The sequence below is a fragment of the Peromyscus leucopus genome, unplaced genomic scaffold (assembly GCF_004664715.2).
Source record: "Peromyscus leucopus breed LL Stock unplaced genomic scaffold, UCI_PerLeu_2.1 scaffold_613, whole genome shotgun sequence".
In the NCBI taxonomy this organism is placed as follows: Eukaryota; Metazoa; Chordata; class Mammalia; order Rodentia; family Cricetidae; genus Peromyscus; species Peromyscus leucopus.
In genome coordinates this window covers 5,261-25,000 of record NW_023505523.1, presented here as the reverse complement: position 1 = coordinate 25,000, position 19,740 = coordinate 5,261, and the positions used below count along the sequence as shown (strand labels likewise).

Genomic DNA, 19,740 nt, shown 5'->3' with positions numbered 1-19,740 from the left:
ATTTTTCTCTGTATTCATCTACTGCTCCCTCTAAGTTCTATCTTAATTCTCTTATCTTAATTCTGCCTTATCTAGGTCCTTTTCATCTCTTTCTTACCCAGCTAGTACTTCCCCATCTGACTCTCCCTCATCTTCCATCTTGTCCACACATTCTCTCTGATCAAAATCCTCCTTATCCCTCTCTGTTCTCTGTCTCTAAGTTCTCTCAGTTGTCTACATACCTCCTATGTCTCCCAGGAATCCAGTTATAAACCCAAGCAATAGTAATCCCCTGATCGAGCAAAGTCACCAGGCTTGAATTCTATGGGGTCATAGAGGCAGGTAAGAATTTTTCTCAGGCAATGACTACCAGGCTTTCTTTTACAATCCAAAATGGGAGTGGTAAAAGAGGAGGTCAACAGAGTGCTAATAACTGGTTAATATATGAAAATGGGTCTATGTGCTCAGTCTACATTCTGAGACGTGGTTAGGTAAGAAGTTAGGGGTCTATAAAGTTAGTAAGGCTGTAAGAAGGAAGGGTCCTAGCTAAATTGTGTAAAGCTATTACTTAAAATCCACCTGACCTAGGTGGTGTCTCCTTGTGGAATTTACCTTAAATCAGGAGACTAGCATGTGAACTGTTATTACTGTCAATCCTTGAAAGAGGTTAAGGGAGTTATCTGGTTCCAGTACTGAAAAGGGAGAACCAGATGGGCTGTGGGGAAGGAAGTCTTTCCCCAGGTTATTCTCCAAATACCTTAAATGTATATGTCCAAAGAGTGATCAGTCCATACTGTTAGCACTTCTAGGGGCAAATCAATTGGGAAAACTATGAAGGCACACATGATTTGCATAACAGAAGACAGCAGATATGTAACAAGCCAAGTAACACCAAAAGCGCCTTCGAATTTGGCTTCCTCTGAAGGAATTCCTTGATCCCTTCAGGTAGTGACTTTGCCATAACCAGCTGCGTTCTTTTTTTTTTTTTTTTAAAGATTTTTTATTTATTTATTTATTTATTCATTTATTTATTTATTATGTATACAGTGTTCTGCCTGCATATATGCCTGCAGGCCAGAAGAGGGCGCCAGATCTCATAGGTGGTTGTGAGCCACCATGTGGTTGCTGGGAATTGAACTCAAGACCTCTGGAAGAGCAGTCAGTGCTCTTAACCTCTGAGCCATCTCTCCAGCCCCAGTTGCGTTCTTATGATAGATTCCTGCAGCCCTCAGCAGAAAAAGGGACAACTCTGAAGCACAACTTTAAGAATACGTGACCTTATTTATTTTGTCTATGTTTATATGGTATGTGTGGAGGCCATAGGACACATGCAAAGGTCAGGGCAAAAGTGGGTGAATTGTTTCCTTCCACCATACTGATCTGTGGGACAGAGGTCATCAAGCTTGGCAGGAAGTACCTTTACCTGCTGATCCATCTCCACAACCTGCAAAATGTTTGTTTGTTTCTTTTGTTTCTTTTCAGACAGGGTCTCATATTGTATCTCAGGCTAGCCTGGAAATAGCTACATTTCCGGAGCTAAGCTGGCTTGATGTTGTGACAATCCTCCTGCCTCAGCCTCCCAAATTCTGGGATTACAGACATGAACCACCATGCTCCGCTCTGGTCCTCTTTTCACATTTCCTTAGTCCTCAGTGTTCAGGGTTTAACAAATTAAGGATCTTACAGGGCCTGAGTCATTTTGCTAAATGACTAGAAAGATGTCTGCACAGCTGTCCATCAACAGGAGGCTGGGATGGAGAGAAGTGGAGGAAAGGTCCAGGGAGCCCCCAGTCAGATTTCCTCCCTCAGCAGGCAGATCTGCAAGCGCCACTAAAACAACATCAAAAGGAAAGAACTCCACAACCTGCCTTGAGAGGAAGTGTGCTGGGAGTTTAAAGCTCAGGCCCTGGAGTCACACCTTCTCTTTTGAAGATACGTTTTCTTAGCTGGATAAACTTGAGCAATCACTGACCTCAGTTTCACCAGTTGAGAATCAGCAATAATCATTGTGTCTTCTCTCACACAGTGGTCTGAAGAGTGAGTTAGTATTTGTACAGAGCTCAGAATAGTTCCAGTCATGTTAGAGACTTGGGGTTACAAATAAATGTCTGCCCTCTTAATGAGGACGAGCACTGTTCCCACACCTTCCCATGGACACAGTTCACACTGTCAGGTCTTTAATGAGGAAGAGCGCTGTCCCTACACCTTCCCAAAGATACAGTTCATGCTGTCAGGCCCACAGAAATTTTTACCTAATGATGATTTCATGATTCTAACAATTATTAGCCAAGTAACTTTGCCAGCTGAAATAGGACCTGGGAAATCCAAGCACCATTCTTACCCAGTTTGGAGAGGTCAGACTCTGTGGAAGTTTGGATGGATAACTTCTCCATGTGGTGGAGGTTTGCAAAATCCCCAGGGATGATCAAAAGCACATCTGGTATGCCATCTAGTCTCACGGACAATTCTTTCAGGCTTGAGAACTTGTCCAAGTTAGCGAAGAGTTGATCTGGGAAGCAGCACATAGTTCCCATCACTCATGCGTCCCAGGCAGAAATTCTCAAGTGTGCTGTGATTTTTAGATATTTTCATAACGAAACATCTCAGAGACTCTAACATCTGTTTAGGAAGCACATCCATGAAGAACGTGCCGTCTGCAGCATCTGGTGGTCACTGAGCACAGGGGAAGCTCCGTGGTGCCCTCCAGACTCACAGAATAAATAAGACAGCTCCCCAACAACCACAGCGTGGGAACAACTGGTTTTGCACATGCAAAAGGACACAGTTAGACTTCAACGTAAATAAAAATGTAACTCGGCACCTCTCGACCAATGCAGATCTGGCATGTCCTTTTCCAAGGTCTAGTACCAGGTAAGTCTGACATCCCCCCCTCCATTCACCCATCCCCAGCCCACTAGTTCTGGCCTAGATTCCACATCCAGCTTGTAGGCCTAATCTAGCCGCCCCTGTCTGTGCCACTGAAAGATCTAGGATTGTCCCATGACCCACTCTGCCTCCCTCCTGCCCCTAAACTTCAGGCCACTCACACACCACATCTAACCTCTCTACCCAGCCAGGTCCTACACAACCTTCTCCAGGGTCTAGCTGGGTGAGTTTGCCTAATGCTCCCCTCACCATACCCACCCATCCCTCACATATACCCCTCAACTCCAATATTGAACCAGAAGGAAGATCTTTCACACCAGCCCAGTGCCGTGTGGGTCCACCTGAGCCATATCCAACCTCAGGTTCAAACCAACCCACACATCCTCTCTTTTGCCCAATCTGCTCTATTTATATCAGACACCGAACTATCAAAAGAAGTCTCATCACAAAAATAGGAACACTGGGAAAGGTCAAGGCAGTAATTCCCCCACTACACACACCCCACAAATCTATTAGTCCTGTAGAAATGTCTGTCAACGATATTGACCTGCATGAACCTCAGGTCACAGAAGTGAAAAGAACAACCAGGCACTTGACCAAAGAAGTTTATGGAGAATGTGGGAGTTTTAAAGATGACACAAAGAAACAGCTCCATGAAAATAAGGAGAAAGAGCTTAAGAAGGAATGCTTGACTGTTGCCCAAGAACACACAAACCTAAGGCTAACAGATGTGATGAGGACAGTCCAAGACTTGAGAAGGGAATTCAATCAGAAGATAGAAACACTGAGCAAGACTCAATGAAATGAAGATGGAGTTGAAAAACCTAGCAACTCAGCTGGAACTCTCAAAGGAAAGCCTGAGAGTAGAGTGAGAGAGCAGAAGATAGAACAGCAAGACTCAAAGACAATGGAAAGCTATAGACCAAATAAGCAAGAAATATCCAAATTACACACACACACACACACACACACACACACACACACACACACACACACACACACACGAGGAAACGAACACACAGGAAATGTGGGACACCAAGAAAAGACCCAACTTTTAAATTTTATGAGTAGGTGAGGGAGAAGAATCCCAAGTCAGTGACATAGACCAGCTCACCAACAAGATCACAGAAGAAAACTTACCAAAACTAAGGAAAGATACATGAATACAAAAGATACAAGAAGCACAGAGAACACCAAATGGATAGAAACAGAAAAGAAACTCTTTGTGGAATATTATAATTAAAACATTAAGTATACATAGCCAGGTGGTGGTGGTGCATGCCTTTAATCCCAGAACTAATGAGGCAGAGACAGGAGGATATCTGTGAGTTTGAGGCAAGCCTGGTCTACAAAGTGAGTTGCAGGACTTCCAGAGCTGTTACATAGAGAAACCCTGTCTTGAAAAACAAAACAAACAAACAAACAAGCAAAAATGGTTAAATAAACCAGCAAAAAAAAAAAAGAAAAGAAAAGAAAAAAAAGAGGAAATACTAAAAGCATCAGGAGAAAAAACACAAGTCACATATAAAGAACAACCCATCAGAGAAACAGCTGATTTCTCAATGGAAACTCTGAATGCCAGAGCCTGGAGCAATATATCCCAAGTCCTCAAAAAACTACAACATCCAATCTAGTCTAATATACTGAGCAAAACTACCTGCCATATTTGAGTAGGAAAAAATTTTCATGGTATAAACAGCCTAAAAAATTACATCCAACAAACAAAACCTAAATTAAAAAAGGAGACAATATTTCAGGCCAAAGAGAGGGATGGGCACAGCTAAGACAGTGCAGAAATTGAAGGTACAATTACCAAATACAAAGTACCACTGAGAACACCAGCACCACCAGAAATCAATACCACAATGACTGCAGTCAACACTTCAATAATAACTTCAGGTATTGATGCCCCAATTTTCCAATCAAATTATGTAGGCTGGCTGAATGAATCAAAAAAATAAAATCCTGCAGATCATGCAGGGCAGTAGTGGAGTACGCCTTTAATCCAAGCACTCGGGAGTCAGAGGCAGACAGATCTCTGTGAGTTAGAGGCCAGCCTGGTCTACAGAGCTAGTTCTCAAAAAACAAAGTAATAATAATAATAATAATAATAATAATAATAATAATAATAACAATTCATCCACTGTTGTCTATCAGTAACACATCTTAGCTTTAAATATAGGCACCTATATCGAGTAAAAGGATGAACAATAGTACTCCATTAAATAAAAGCTCATAAGGCCTCAACCCTACACAATCCCTACAGGAAACTAAGAGATGCTGATAATGAGAGAAAGAGTCTTCCCCAGGAAAGAGCACACCAATTGGTTTCTAATACCAACTAACATCTGAGTCAACGTCTGTGGCTCCTGTTCAACCAAGGGCCATGTAGATTCCCAGGGTCTGGACTGCCACCTGGGGCTATGCTGGTGTCTGAGGACTGAGCTCTCACCAGGAACATGCAGTCTGGGTGGCCTGTGCTGCCACCATGGATGCCACCATGGTGACATCCAGACCCAGGTTGCTGCTGAGAACCATGTCTGGGTCCATGGTCCTACTGCAACCAGGATCTGTGTTGAAGTCTGTGGCCCATATTGTTACTGAGGGCCATGTGGAGGCCTGGAGTCAGGTCAGCCACCTGAGTCCATATCAGTGGCAAGGGACATGCTGCAGCTGGGGTAAGGCAGAATAGAGTGGCCTGCACTGCTATCTGATATCATGGTGATATCTGGGCCAGGACTGCAGCAGCTGGGGGCCATGACTGGGTCCATGGCCCCCACTGCAGCCAAGGTCAGTGTTGATGTAGGAGGTTCCTGTAACCATCGAGGGCCACATGGATGCCCAACACCTGGGGCCAAATTAGTGTCTGAGGACCACACTGTCCCAGGGGCCGTGCTGATCTGAGTGGCCTGCACTGTCACCTGAGGCAATGGTGACATCCAGATCAGGTTGCTGCCAAGGGTCATGTCTGGGTGCCTGGTTTCACCACAGTCAGAGTCTGTGCTGCTACCAAGGTTACACAAAAACCTGGGATCTGGGCCACCTGTGGCCTTGTTGGTGTCCAGGATCTGTGCCACCACAGAGCCATCCTGATCTGAGTGGCATGTGCTTCCATCCAGAGCCAGGATCTGTTCCACGCCCAATCCACTGGGGAGGACCATGTCTGTGGTCCATGTGGCCTCATGGAGCCATGGAAACCATGCACAATGAGATCAGAGGCCTATTCTGAGCCAGCCCTTCCCTTCTCTGGCCCTGGGATAGCTGGAACTGTGCTTCACTGGATGCTGCAGCAAGAGAACTGGCCTTGACCCTCATGGGACAGCTGGCCTCCCAAACTCTGGAGAGATGGCCCCATGCCTCACCCAAGACAGAGGAGATCTGACCCTGATGGCATGGGCACAGGGGAGATGACTCCGCTCCTCACCTGAGGGGGTCGGCCACAGTGCCCTGGACTGACCATCTGAACCACCACCCAGGCTCACCTAGGGCTGGCCCAACCTGACATCTACCCCCATCTAGGACCTGCTGGAGCTTGTGAAGGGACTGATCCTGTGGAACAATAACCTCAGGATCTCCATGACTCACGGTGGCTGCAGGATATCCAAATGAACTTTTAGGTGAGGATCCAGTGATGATGGTGTGCCAGAAACCAGAGCCTTGACCCAGACTCATAACAATGAACGTTTGCAAATAAAGCTGTTTAGACAAAAGGGTGAACTTGTCATACCAGGGTTCCCAATGCCACCAGGACTAATGAAGAGGTGCTGGAGAGGTGGGAAAGATGGAGGAACGGAGAGGGTTTTGTTGTTGTGAGGTATTTTTTCTGTTCTTTTGTTTAGGTTTTATTTTCTGTTCGCGTTTCTTTGGTTTGGCTTGGTTTATGTTGCACATTATTTGTTTTAACTAGTCAAAGATATGATGCACTTGTTTAACTATGTAAAGCTGTGTTGATTTGTTTAATTATGTACAGATGTGTTGCTATTTTACCTTGCCTGCCTAAGGCATCCGACTGGTCTAATAAAAAGCTGAATGGCCAATGATGAGGGAGGAGGAATAGGTGGAGCTTCTGGGCAGTAAGTAGCAGGAGGAATTTAAGTTCCAGGAAAGAAAGAAAAGGAAACAACAGGGAGACATTAGGGGCCAGACAGACAGACTGACACAGAAGAAGCAGAAAGGTAGGACACACAGAATGAAAGAAAGGCAAAAAGCCCCAGGAAGAACATAGATGAATAGGAACAGGTTAAATTAAGTTAAAAGAGCTAGTGGGACAAGCCTAAGCTAAGGCCGAGCAGTCATAATTAATAATAAGTCTGTGTCTTTATTTGGGAGCTGGTTGATGGGCTAAAGATAATTCCAACTACAATTTTGGTTTGTTTTTTTTGTTTTTCTTTTCATTTGGGAGGCCACAGCTGGGAGGCTGGATAAGGAGGGACTGGATGGTGAGCAAAATTGGGGTGCATGATGTGAAATTCCCAAAGATCAATTAAGAAATTATGTTTTAAAAGAGGAAGACAAAGGAAGCCACAGACAGAGCAGAGCATCCTTGAGCAACAGCAGCTGCTGAACACCAGAGCTATGCTCTAACAACAACAACATTTAATGATCAAATATGTACAGTGGTATAAAAACTTAGAACAACTGAATGAGAGGAAGTCAAGTCTAGGGGCTGAAAAGACGGCTCAACAATCAAGAGCTCTTGTTTGCAGAGGACCCAGTGAGGTTCCCAGCACCACACTGGGCTGCACACCACAGCCTGGAACCAAAGCTCCAAAGGATCTGATATTCTCTTCTGACCTCTGAGGGTACCCACACGTACATGCTCATGAAAACACACACACACACACACACACACACAACACACACACACACACAGAGTGAATTAAATATCTTATAAAAAAGAAATCATTAAAGAGATAATGTCTACATAAAAACAAACATTGCTTAGAGCAGTGGTTCTCAACCTTCCTAATACTGCAACCTGTTAATACAGTTCCTCATGTTGTGGTGAGCCCCCAACCATAAAATCATCTTTGTTGCTACTTCATAACTGTAATTTTGCTACTGTTATGAACAGTAATGAAAATATCTGATATTTCTGATGGTCTAATGTGACCCCTGTGAAAGTATCATTCAACACCCTCAGGGCTCATGACCTACAGGGTGAGAACTGCTGGCTTAAAGAAGACATAAATATTATTTACCCATATTAAAAAGTCTTCTCTGGAGAAGCTAACCCCCCTCCTCTTTCAGGCAGCCAGGGTGCAGATGATTCTCTACCATCATCTTACACACAGGCCATCATTTATCAATAACAAGCAATTCAAACTCTTATTAATGATCTTGAGGGGTGAATACTGATGATAATGTCTTCCTAGTTTTGTCTGAGTTACTTCAAACCCATTCTATGATTCAGGGCCTGTCACTGAATTACACACTGTCCCAAACAGTGACACAGTACTTAGATCTCTTCTTTCAAGGCACATTTATGACCTTGTGCCTGAGAAGTTTCATTCATCTAAAACTAGGAATAAGAAAACACAGTGTCAATCAGAACGGTTATGTGACACCCGGGGATACCTGGTAACTGGTTTGTCCCTGAGACCTCAAGAGACTGCAGGGCAGGCAGGCCGAGAAGCAGCTCCTGTTCTGCTGCGCTGAGCTCCAGTCTGCACATGGAGCACTTGGTGACAGAGGTCTTATTCAGCTCCAGAGCTGGGCGGATGCTTTCAAGAAAGCCACTGCTGTGTTTCAAATGGAGCTCGATATTCTGTGATGCTGAGAAGACTTCCATTAGGACCCGGAGCAGTGCTGGGTCTGCTGGACCCATGCTGGCCACTCTAACTTCCAGCCTAGGGATCTTGCATGGCTTGGGGGACAGTCCAGTAGCCAGCACTGATGTTGGGTGGATGCTGGGGTCGGTTATGCATAAAATTTCTCATGTTATCTTCATTTTCAGCCAAATTGTTTTCCCATTCCTTCATATGTTCAAAGGCAGATGCATAGTCCTCATCTATGGTTGGTCGCTGTAATGTTTCAAAACATTTTTCCATGACTGAGTAAGGTACTCTTGGTTGCATTTTATTTCCATTTATGAAGACTTTTATACTCTTCAACAGTTGCAGACTTTCTGGGTGGTCCCCAAAGTACTGTGAATTCAGTACTTTCAAAGCCAGTGTTCTCCCTTGAAGGAATTGCAAAATAAATGGAGAACAGGCAGCCACCGCGTTGCTTTCATAAGCAAAGTTTAGAGCAATGCTCAATAGATGTTCTGAAACAAATGAAGAGAAAGATTCAGGAGATACCTGCCACAACCACCAAACAAACTCTATCCTCAGGGAAGTTTTTGGATGGAGCTTCACATAATCCTCATTTTTAGACATGTTCTCCAGGGACTCTTTATCATCCACCAACTGAAGCAAATGAGATACAATTTTTGGCCCTGCCTTTGATGAAGGATGGCTACAGACATACTTCAAAAAATTGCTGTAGGCACCCACAGCCTTCAAGGGTGAGTTAATTTGTCTCAAATAACCAAGTCCCAGATCATGGTCTTCCTGCCTTTCTGAACCCAGGAGCTCAGTCAGCCTCATGGCTGCAAGAAATTCTTGGAACAAAGGAGTTAAGAACCGATAGACTGGTTTCAGTCTCTGGGCAGAGAATTTGCTCATCAAGCAGGTGGTCAGATCTTCATCTTCATCAACACCTGCTTCTGTGAGGTTATCACTACTGAACTCAAAGCAAGATAAAAAAAGGCCTCTCAAGGCCAGCTGGCCACATGAGGACACAGTGGCCTTGAGAGGCTCAGGTGTAGCCTTGTGTTTTAAGGAAAGGTATTTCATATAGGACTTGAAAGCTGCCACATCATGAAAGGACTGGTCAGAAGGATTTTGAAACCAGTCAGCACAGACTGCTGCCACAAAGAGAGGAGTTTTGTTAATTCCCTGTAAATCTACATTCTTTGCAAAGTAAATAACAAACTCTTGCAGATGTGAAATATTGTGGAAGAATAACTTCTGTAATACAGAGATAGTGTTATAGAGGGGAAACTCTTTGATCTCTAGAATTGTATCTAGGTATGGGCGGATGTCCCTGGCCCTGTTTGTATGGACAGTGATCAATAAGCAGGTTCGGGTCAAGTAGTTTCTTGTAATCAGGGTTTCGATTGGGGCAGTGAGTCCATCCCATGATAGTCATCCAACAGGAACAGAACCTGGTGTTTTAACTGCTGGATGATGCTGCTCAGGCCCACTTCACTAATGCATCCTCCTGCCTCTAGGAGTTGGGCACAGATGATGTCAGCCAGCCCCTGGTCTGGTCTGGTGGAACCAAGGGAGATGTAGAAGACCAGCTGGAACCTGTTGAGCAGGGGACAGCATCCTGATGCCCAGAGAAAAGCTGTTTTCTTCAGGAAGGTTGTCTTCCCACTGCCAGTTTCCCCCTCCACACACATGACGGAGTTGAGATTGCTGAGGACCTCGGGAAGCATCAAGGCCTCTTGCACTGGCCTGCTGATGTGCTTTGAAACCATGGACAGGTCACAACCAAGCAAGTGGTCAGTGCCGAGACTGGAACACACCTCTGGCAGATTCATGTGGCGGAAAGTGGCCTTGGTGTAGGCTCCTCTCAGCTGCTCACTCAGACTCTTTGCCTCTTGAAACCACTGGGCTGCACTTACTCTGAAGCCATAGGTCTGTGGAGAGGGAGCATGGGAGATAGAGAGACAGAGAGATGTCACTTTCACTTTTTTCTCGACTACTTTGTCTCATCCAATGTTCACTGAATTACTCTCAAGTGATGCTTACATCCTAACCATGTTCTGTTCTGGTTATATATCTTTTTGCTTCTACCATTGATTGGCTGGCTTTCTGGGATTAAAGGCGTGTGTCACCATGCTTGGCTATTTCCAATGTGGCCTTGAACTCACAGAGATCCAGAGGGATTTCTATCTCTGGAATGCTAGAATTAAAGGTGTGAGTGCCACCATTTTCTAGCCTTTGTATCTAGCGGCTGTCTGTTCTCTGACCCTAGATAAATTTATTAGCGTATACAATATTTTGGGGAACACAATACCACCACATGTCTGCTAAGGGTGGATGAGGACTATCCACTTCCCAGACACCCATCCCCTCCCCAAGATCCTCTCAGATCCATCCACAGCATCAGAATGTGTGGGGGGAAAGTCTAAGGCTTCTCATTTCACAGGGATTTAGATATCCTGGCATTCTAATTTCCCATTTAAGACCCCAGGAAACCAGCTTGCTGCAGGATGCCTTTAAGACGGGCTGGTTTGGATCTCACACAAGGACCTCTGTCACTAGTTCTGCATTCACTCTCAAGATGTCACAGGAATGCTGACACTCTCTCACCCACAGTGCCCTCCATGTCAGTGCCCTCCTCTCTAGGAGCTCCTTGGACAATTATACATGCACTTTCCTTTCAAATCCCTGTATACAAATACACATAACCCATGTTGCTTTCAGGTTCTTACCGGCCACCGTAGAGTGAACGGCCACTGGATCCTCATGATTGCTTTCACCTGTGGTGTCCTTTGAAAGAGAAATCCTTTATTAAATCAAAACTGCTGCTTAAATCAAGATTGGGTACGATATTATCATTGACAATATAATCAATATTATCAATCAAATTGATAATACAATCAATCAAAATCCAACATCTTCTAAACACAGCCTACACTCAGTGCTGATTTAAGGAAGGAGTGCTCTAGATAGGAAAGAATAAATCTCACACATCTGCAAGAGTATGTTCCTAGACAGTACATGCATGGGATATACATCCTCTCTATGGGTGAGTGCTGTGTGGGTGATCAAAATTGTAGAGTCTGGAACAAGAATGGCCCTACAGAAAGCATTAAGCATTGCCTTCATCCTTGGTTATTAGTAACTATGTATGGAATACCACATACTGGGAGGGAGAAAGGTTATTATGCATGCACACACAGTTTTTTTTTTAATATTCTCTTTTCTGAGACAAGGTTAAAAGTAGACTATGGGGATCCTCCGTGTAGTGGGTAGCCATTCCAGCTTGGATCTGGAAGTTCCAACCCCCATTGAGACTCTGGCAACTGTCACGCCTATGAGGTGGGGCCAAGGGAGGCGCCTGGAGACCGGAGACCTGGATGGGCAAGCGCTCTCTCTGTGTGCTCTCTTGGTGCCGGACGCTGAACGGTGGAGGTTGACTGTGCAGAGCTCCAGAGAACACCGCTGGACTTCGATACACCTTCCTCAGACCCAACAACCTACCTTTCCCTTTTTTGTAAGTTACCCACTAAATAAATCCTCTTTTTAACTACGTTCAGTGGCCATAATAATTTCACCAATACCTCCATCTATTTCCCATGTGCTGGGATTTAAGGCATGAATCATAACACCTGGCTTCAATGTCTTGCTTTTTATTTTTGCTTCTGTTTTGAGACAGAGTCTTGTTTAACCTAGACTGGCCTCAAACTTAGTATGTGTCTGACCAGGACTTTGAACTTCTGATCCCCCTTCCTCCACCTCCCATTGCTGTGACTCCAGGTGTCCCCACAACACCCAGTTTGATCAGTGCTGAGGAGACACAGGACTTCATGTGCACTGGGCATCCCAGGGACTGCAATGTCATTTGAAAATGACAAATACAAGAGGTTAATCAACTGAACTGAGTTGTTTCTCTCTTCTTTTCCTTTCCGTCCTCTGTTTTTGTTTTGTTTTTTGATAAGGAGGCTCATACTTATGGGCCGCCTTAAACTTATTGCCAGCCTTGAACTCATGGCAAATTCTGCCTCAGTCTCCAGAGTTCTGGGCTGCAGGCATGGGGCATCATGCCAAGCTTTGTTTCTTTTGGGGAATGACAAACATAGTGTACTACCATACTACCTCCAAGTGAAGAAGTGTGTGTGACTGACCATTCAACTGATAGTTTGTATCCCTGAGAGATGTAGGGTTCAAACTATTATCTGGGTTACAATTTTGCTAGGCATAATTTTTGTTAGGAAACACATCTACAGGCCGGTGATGTAGGTCAGTTACAGACTCCTTGCCTGCGTTTGATCTCAAGCACTACAAGAAATAAAGCAAAACAATAATAAAAATAACTCAGCTATGTGTGTTGGCACACAGACCTACAATCCTAACACTTGAAAAGGTAAAGCAGGAGGATCACAAATTGTAGGCCAGTCTGGGGTACATAGTAAATTCAAGGTCAGCCTAGACCTCATACTGAGAAACTGTCTCAAGCAAAAAACTAAACAAACAAAATGAAATATACCTCAAAGATCTCTCAATACCAAGTAGGAAGTCAAGCGTACTGTCTAAAGATCACAGATGAGATCCACTGAGCTCAGATGCCAGTCAGGTCTAAACTTGAAAGAGTCTGAAGAATCCCGGAGGAGAAGGGATCGCACATTCATAGAGCTAGGTATTGACGTCTGTTCACTGGAAGCCCTGTCTATAACCATCGGGTGGTAGTTGTTAGTAAATAATTGTGTGACTCATTTAATTCTGTACTGACAAAGGGCAATTGCTGTTCAGAACAGTGTTCAACCACAGGACCATGTACTGTGAGTCAGAGAAGGGTGCAGTGTCCATTACCGTGGCCTCTGGAAGTGCGCCGTGGCTCTGAAGGTCAGGAATCACTTCTACAGAGGACTTCAGGTTTTGGAGAAAAACACAGCTAAACAGAGAAGACAAAAATAATAAAATAGTTCCATGCAAGTAGGCGTTTGCATTAGGTTTTAACACAGACAGACACAGAAACAATAATGAAGTAGAAAGCTAACGTTTTCAGTGACTCTGCCAGCATTTTTATCATATACGACTTTCACAGCCAGGCAGCGGTGGCTCACAATTTTAATTTCAGCACTTGGGAGGCAGAGGCAGATCTTTGTGTGTTCGAGGCCAACATGGTCTACAGAGTGAGTTCCAAGACAGATAGGATGACACAGAGAAACCCTGTCTTGAGAATATATATACATATATTCACACGTTGACTTTCAACAACTCAGTGCATGTGGTTTGTGAAGTGAAGGTGAGAATACGCAGAGAACATGGTGGAGTGAACACATAAATGTAACTATCTGATATGCAGGATATCTGATATTCAACCCCTGTGAAAGAGTCATTTGACCCCTAAGGGGTCAACACCCACAGGTTGAGAACCCATGCTCCACAGGGTTAACGTACATAATGGTGGAGGAGGCAAGGCACCAGGCTGCAGAGCAGGACACTGGTTGATTACATCTCTGTCACACACAGGAAACAGAGAGGGCTAACTGGAAGTGTATAAGACTATAAATACTCAGAGCACACTTCCAGTGACTTACTTCCTCCAGCAAGGAGGAAATAGCCTTCCCAAGCAATACCATAAACTGTTGACCCAGTGTTCAGATAGATGAGCCCATGGGAGACATTGCTCCTTCCAACCACCACAACCATACATGTAAATATTTGGGGTACTCACACAAAGACAGTTGTAATTTAAGAGAGGTAGAAAGAGGGAAAAAAAAACACTTTTTTTCACATAAAGATTGAGTTGATAGATGTTTTTAGAAAAAGTTCTAAATAAAACTAGATTGTATCTTAACTTACCAGCCCAAAGGATTAAGAAGGCCCTGTACTCACAATTTCCTACCTACTACATCCAAATAAAAAGCAAAAAGTGAGCACTGCTCTCCAGCATCTTCAGACCTCACACCGAGAAGGAAATAGTCCTAGTTAGGGAGGTTGAGACAGATCTCACTCTGTAGTCCCAGCTGGTCTCCAACACGTGACCCAAAGAGGGGGGCTAATGGGACTGAGAGGAGGACAAGAGGGGGTGACAGGAGGAAGGTGGTGACCATAATTCAAACACACTGTGTACATGCATGAAAATGTCATAATGAACCCATTATTACTTAAAACTAATATCTAGTAACAAACACACTTTAGAAGACTCTTTCTAAGGATTTGTCCTATTATCACCTTTCTATCTCATAAACAGATAACTGATTTTAAAAGTAAAACAAATTAGACTTCAATTCTTCTAACATCAAACTAACGTAGTCCAATTTCACTTGGACTTTGGCTGCACAAAGGACTCCTGTGGAACTAATCCGAGAACAGGACGACTCCAACGGGGAGTGGCTCAAGCCTGCAAAGGACTGTCAGTCACACCAAAGGACATCTTCAATTGTGCTCCTCTTTCTTAACTTATAACTGCTTGATTTTAAAAATAAACTGATTTAAAATCAATCATACTAAGGTGTTCATACAAAACGAAACTACACAATGTTCTTCTTCCAGCCTCTGAGAACTGGGACTACAGGTGCGCACCACTGCGTCCAGCCCAAAATACTCACTCTCAACCCTGCACATACTGATATTTACTTCTGAAAACACTCTTGATAATTACTTAGTGAAAACAACAAATTTCTTCTTGCAATCAAACATTTCTAGAGAATTTTTTATGTGTAGAAAATGAATAAAAATAAACTTGAAGGTGGACAGAAAGGGGGTCAGAGCAGCGCAACAGCAAAGGGCTAGCCTAGGGTGCCCGCACAACAGCAAAGGGCTAGCCTAGCATGCCTGCGCAACAGTAAAGGGCTAGCCTCCCATGCCCAACTCACTGGTTCCATCCCCAGCACCAGGAAAAGAAAACCACAGAAAAGAAATACCTTTGTGTGAAATCTTAGATATTGGAAATAGGAAATTCTAAAAGCTTCTAGAAGAAGCAGGAGGGGAAAGCAGTTTCTAGTCAAAGGAATCAAAACAGTATGGGACTGCCAGGCACACCCTGGATGTTCGCCATTTTGGAGGCTGATAAAGGAAAATCATGAGTTCAAATCCAACCTGGGCTACCTAGAAAGCTTGAGGTGGTGTGGGATATGTAGCAAGATGCTGTCTTTAAAATTCATATATATTGACCCAGTCAAAACCAAGTCTAACTATGAGAGGAAAGCTAGACAGGGAGGATGTCATGGGAGGAAAGAGATAAAGATAAAAGTTTGTGTCCTTCACAGTGGGAACCAGAGGAGCGGGCAGAGACTCTCCACAGAGAAAGCAGGTTGGGGAGCAGTGAGGAGTAACTGTTGAAGTACACTCAAGGTTAAGGAATTCACCGTGCTCACTTGGGATAAAACCTGGTGTGCTCCTCTAATGGGTCGTCCCCTTCCTCCCACTTTTCCATACATCCTCCACAGGAAAAACACCGGACAGAGTCCTTTATGCCTAGAAGGAAGGAAATGTGGTCAGTGTTACTCTGACATACACCTGTCAACTCACAAGCAGATAATCAAGATTTCAATAGTAAAATCCTATTTGCATCCCCAATTAGATTGTGTGGCACAGTCATGCACAGGTCATCAGGGGGCAACAGCCCACAGGGGACTCTTGGTCCTTCAATGGGGTGGTCAGCAACAGTCACTGAATGTTCCTGTGTACTATGTATTCTGATCATCTCAGCCCTGTCATTCTGAGAGATTTTCAAGAATAGAGATGTAGCTAGAGTTTTCCTGCCTTGCCCACAGTCAGGACAAATCTCTGTCACCCACCAGTCCCACAGCCGCTCAGACCCAACCAAGTAAACACAGAGACTTATATTGTTTACAAACTGTATGGCCGTGGCAGGCTTCTTGCTAACTGTTCTTATAGCTTAAATTAATCCATTTCCATAAATCTATACCTTGCCACATGGTTCATGGCTTACCGGCATCTTCACATGCTGCTTGTCATGGCAGCGGCTGGCAGTGTCTCCTCCCACCTTCCTGTTCTCTCAGTTCTCTCTGTTAGTCCCACCTATACTTTCTGCCTGGCCACTGGCCAATCAGTGTTTTATTTATTGACCAATCAGAGCAACAGATTTGGCATACAGACCATCCGATGGCATAGAAACTCTGGGAGCAGAGATTTCTGTCTGATTTGGACAATGCTGACACAGTGGACTCTCACAGACATAGGCCATCAATAGGCATTTGCTTAAGGAATAAACGAGAAAGAATATATGTGAAGGTCGGAGGTGGAGAAGCACAGGAGCTGATTTAGGGGTTCTCTGTGAGTGAGATCATGGAGAATGACTTGTCTCTTCCCACAGTATTGCAGTAGGAGAACATCGCCCATGAGACCTGAGGGAGGGCAGCAAGAGAAGAGACAATAAAGAAGAGTCTGAGGTAAAAAGGTCATTCATGCTAGTGGACTACGTCTGTTAGATAAGGTGTCTGCACAATCCACATTCTGACCTGCTCTGACAAACTCGCAACATTATGTAATCACAGTGACAGATCTACAGAAAACTCCATCCCAACTCAGGAGTGCATTTGGTCAGAGGAACACTCGCCAGCTGGCTAGGGAGCACACCATATCTTTTCCTCATTCTCTCCTTGTACTTTAGGCAGTGACCCAGCTGAGGGGAACCAGCTTTGTGGATCACCCAGTGGAGCTTCTGCTGGCAGCAGCAACAGAAATGAGGAACTTGTGGAAGATTCTTCACAGTTTGAAACTAAGGAAATGAGTTTGCGGGTATTTCTCCTGTGAGCACTGTATGGTAAAAACAGGGACCCACATCCTACTTTCTCCCATTCTTCCTAAGCAATAGAAACTCCAAACTCTGTGTGTGTGCATGTGTGTGCACATGTGTGTGTGCGTCTATGTGTGTGTGTGTTCATATGTACATGTACTGCGCACTGCACATGCATACAGCTACCTTCCTCTATTGCTCTCCCCCTGTTTTTTTGAGGTAAGGTCTCTCACTGAATGTGAAGTTCACTGATTCAACAAGAGGAGTAGGCCAGTGAGCTCTGCAGATCCACCTGTCTTTGGAACCCAGAGCTGGGATCACAGGCATGTCCCCTCACACTTGGCTTTTCACATAGGTGCTGGGAATATAAATTCAGGTCTTTATGCTCACACAGCAAGCACTTTGCTAACTAGCCAGACCCTAGAAACTTCAATTCTTAACAGGGCGTAGTGTCACCCATGGAAAACATTGGACTTTCTCAGCAACTCTCAAAAGTAGGTATGGCCATCTAAGTTCTGGTGAAAGAAATATAAGGGAGCCGGAGAGATGGCTCACTGGGTAAGAGGGCCTGCTGTGTCAACACAAGAACCTGAGTTCAAATCTTAGCACGTACATGAAAAGCTAGATGAGGCCAACCACACACCCGTTACCCCAGTGCAGAAACAGCAAGATCATGGGTCTGGCTGGCTACCGCCTGACTCTTCATTCAGTGAGACAGCCTGTCTCAAGAGAATAAGGCAGAAGGAATAGAGCAGGCTAGTCAATTCCTTCTGCTGTCCTCTAGCCACCTGCACCCACATGGACACACACCACACTCACAAACACACATAAGAGAAAGAAATATGAGCACAATCGTCTTGTGCCAGTTTCTGGAAACTCCTGCGGTGTTAGGGGTAAGATACAAGGGAAAGAAAGGTGTAGACAAAAAGACACGATAATTATTCCAAACAGACAACTGCGTTCACTGTCAGCCCAGACCTCGGTTTCAAGTTGGAGGCTGAGCACCAAGGGAATTGTGGGAAACTGAAGGTCTTATGAGGCAGCAAAGGGATCTATGAGGAATGATGGAGAGCGGAGATTGCTGAGTGGAGACAAATGCAAGACCTGGACAAGCACATCTGGTGGACACAAAATACTGACTCACCTGTGTAGAAAAGGCCTGCTCTGACCAGAGCTTCAACAGCCACAGGGGACTCAAGGGGCCAGTCCTTAAAGGTGTCCAGCCTTAGTTCTTCATTAGCGAAGACGCTGTCATTGCAGTAAGCTTGGGGGTTGAGGGGAGAAAAAAACAAAACAAAACAACGATGTAGGTGAGAGCAGCAGGCTTTGATTGCAAAGTTCAAGTTAGCTGTGTGTGCAGGTGGAATGATATGGTGTACTGTGCTTGCGTCAAAATAATTGAGGGTGGTTAGAAAAGCATGAAGGAATAAAAGAAGCAATCAATTCAATTTAACTAAGAAAAATATTTTTACAGACTAGAGGCCTGTGTTTTATTTTACTTTTATTAAGCCATGGAGTGATAGGGACCAGCTCCCTAGTGCCACAATGTGTGGCCTCTGGGAGGAGCAGGCTGGTCCTTGAGCTTCTCTCTGGCTTCCTTCCTCTGATCGTTCTCCATCACTCATTTCAAGAAGCATGTTCAGCCCTTAGTTTCTCTCTCTTTGCATATGTACAGGTGTGTGTGTGTGTGTGTGTGTGTGTGTGTGTGTGTGTGTATGGGTTTGTGTGTACACAGGTACATGTATGGTACATGTGCATTGTGAGTACGTACAAGTGGAGGCTGAGGACAATCTTCACTGTTATTTTTCAATTCCTCCCCCTTTTTTTGAGAAAGTCTCACATTTGCCTTGAACTCACTAAGCAGGCGAGGTTGTCTGGCTATGGAGCCCCAGGGATTGACGCGTCTGCCTCCCCAGTGCTAAGAGCACAAGCCCATGCTGCCACACATAGCTTTTTCACATGGATTCTGGGGCTATGACTTAGGCCTTTGTTTCCCCAGCCCTTATTAGTTTGTTTTGTTTGTGGTTTTTGAAAACAGAGTCTCACTATGTTGTCACGAGCTATTATGGGCCATGATGCAAATACGCAAATTTATAATTCAGAGGTTAACCCACCAGAGGAATGATTCTCCCATGGGGTAACCCCATCAAGCAAGGTTTACAGACCACTGACTCTGAAAACTGTTGCTCCTGTCTGTAATTTCACATGTGCAAAAATAGCTGTGGTATCTCCCCATTACCATGCATTTTCATATGATATAAATATGTAACCTCTTGATTGTATCTCAATCTTATGGGCACATATATTTGTGGATGGTCAGGAAGATGACTTCTCGTTAAGCTGTCTAATTTTTATGTGTAGAAATATACTAGAATATGTTTCATAACT

The 19,740-nt window shown here is 44.4% G+C and overlaps 1 pseudogene; it reads right to left on the bottom strand.

Moving 5' to 3' along the window:
* Positions 1 to 2,245: 2,245 nt before the first annotated feature.
* Positions 2,246 to 18,776, bottom strand: LOC114703869 (annotated as a pseudogene).
* Positions 18,777 to 19,740: the final 964 nt, after the last annotated feature.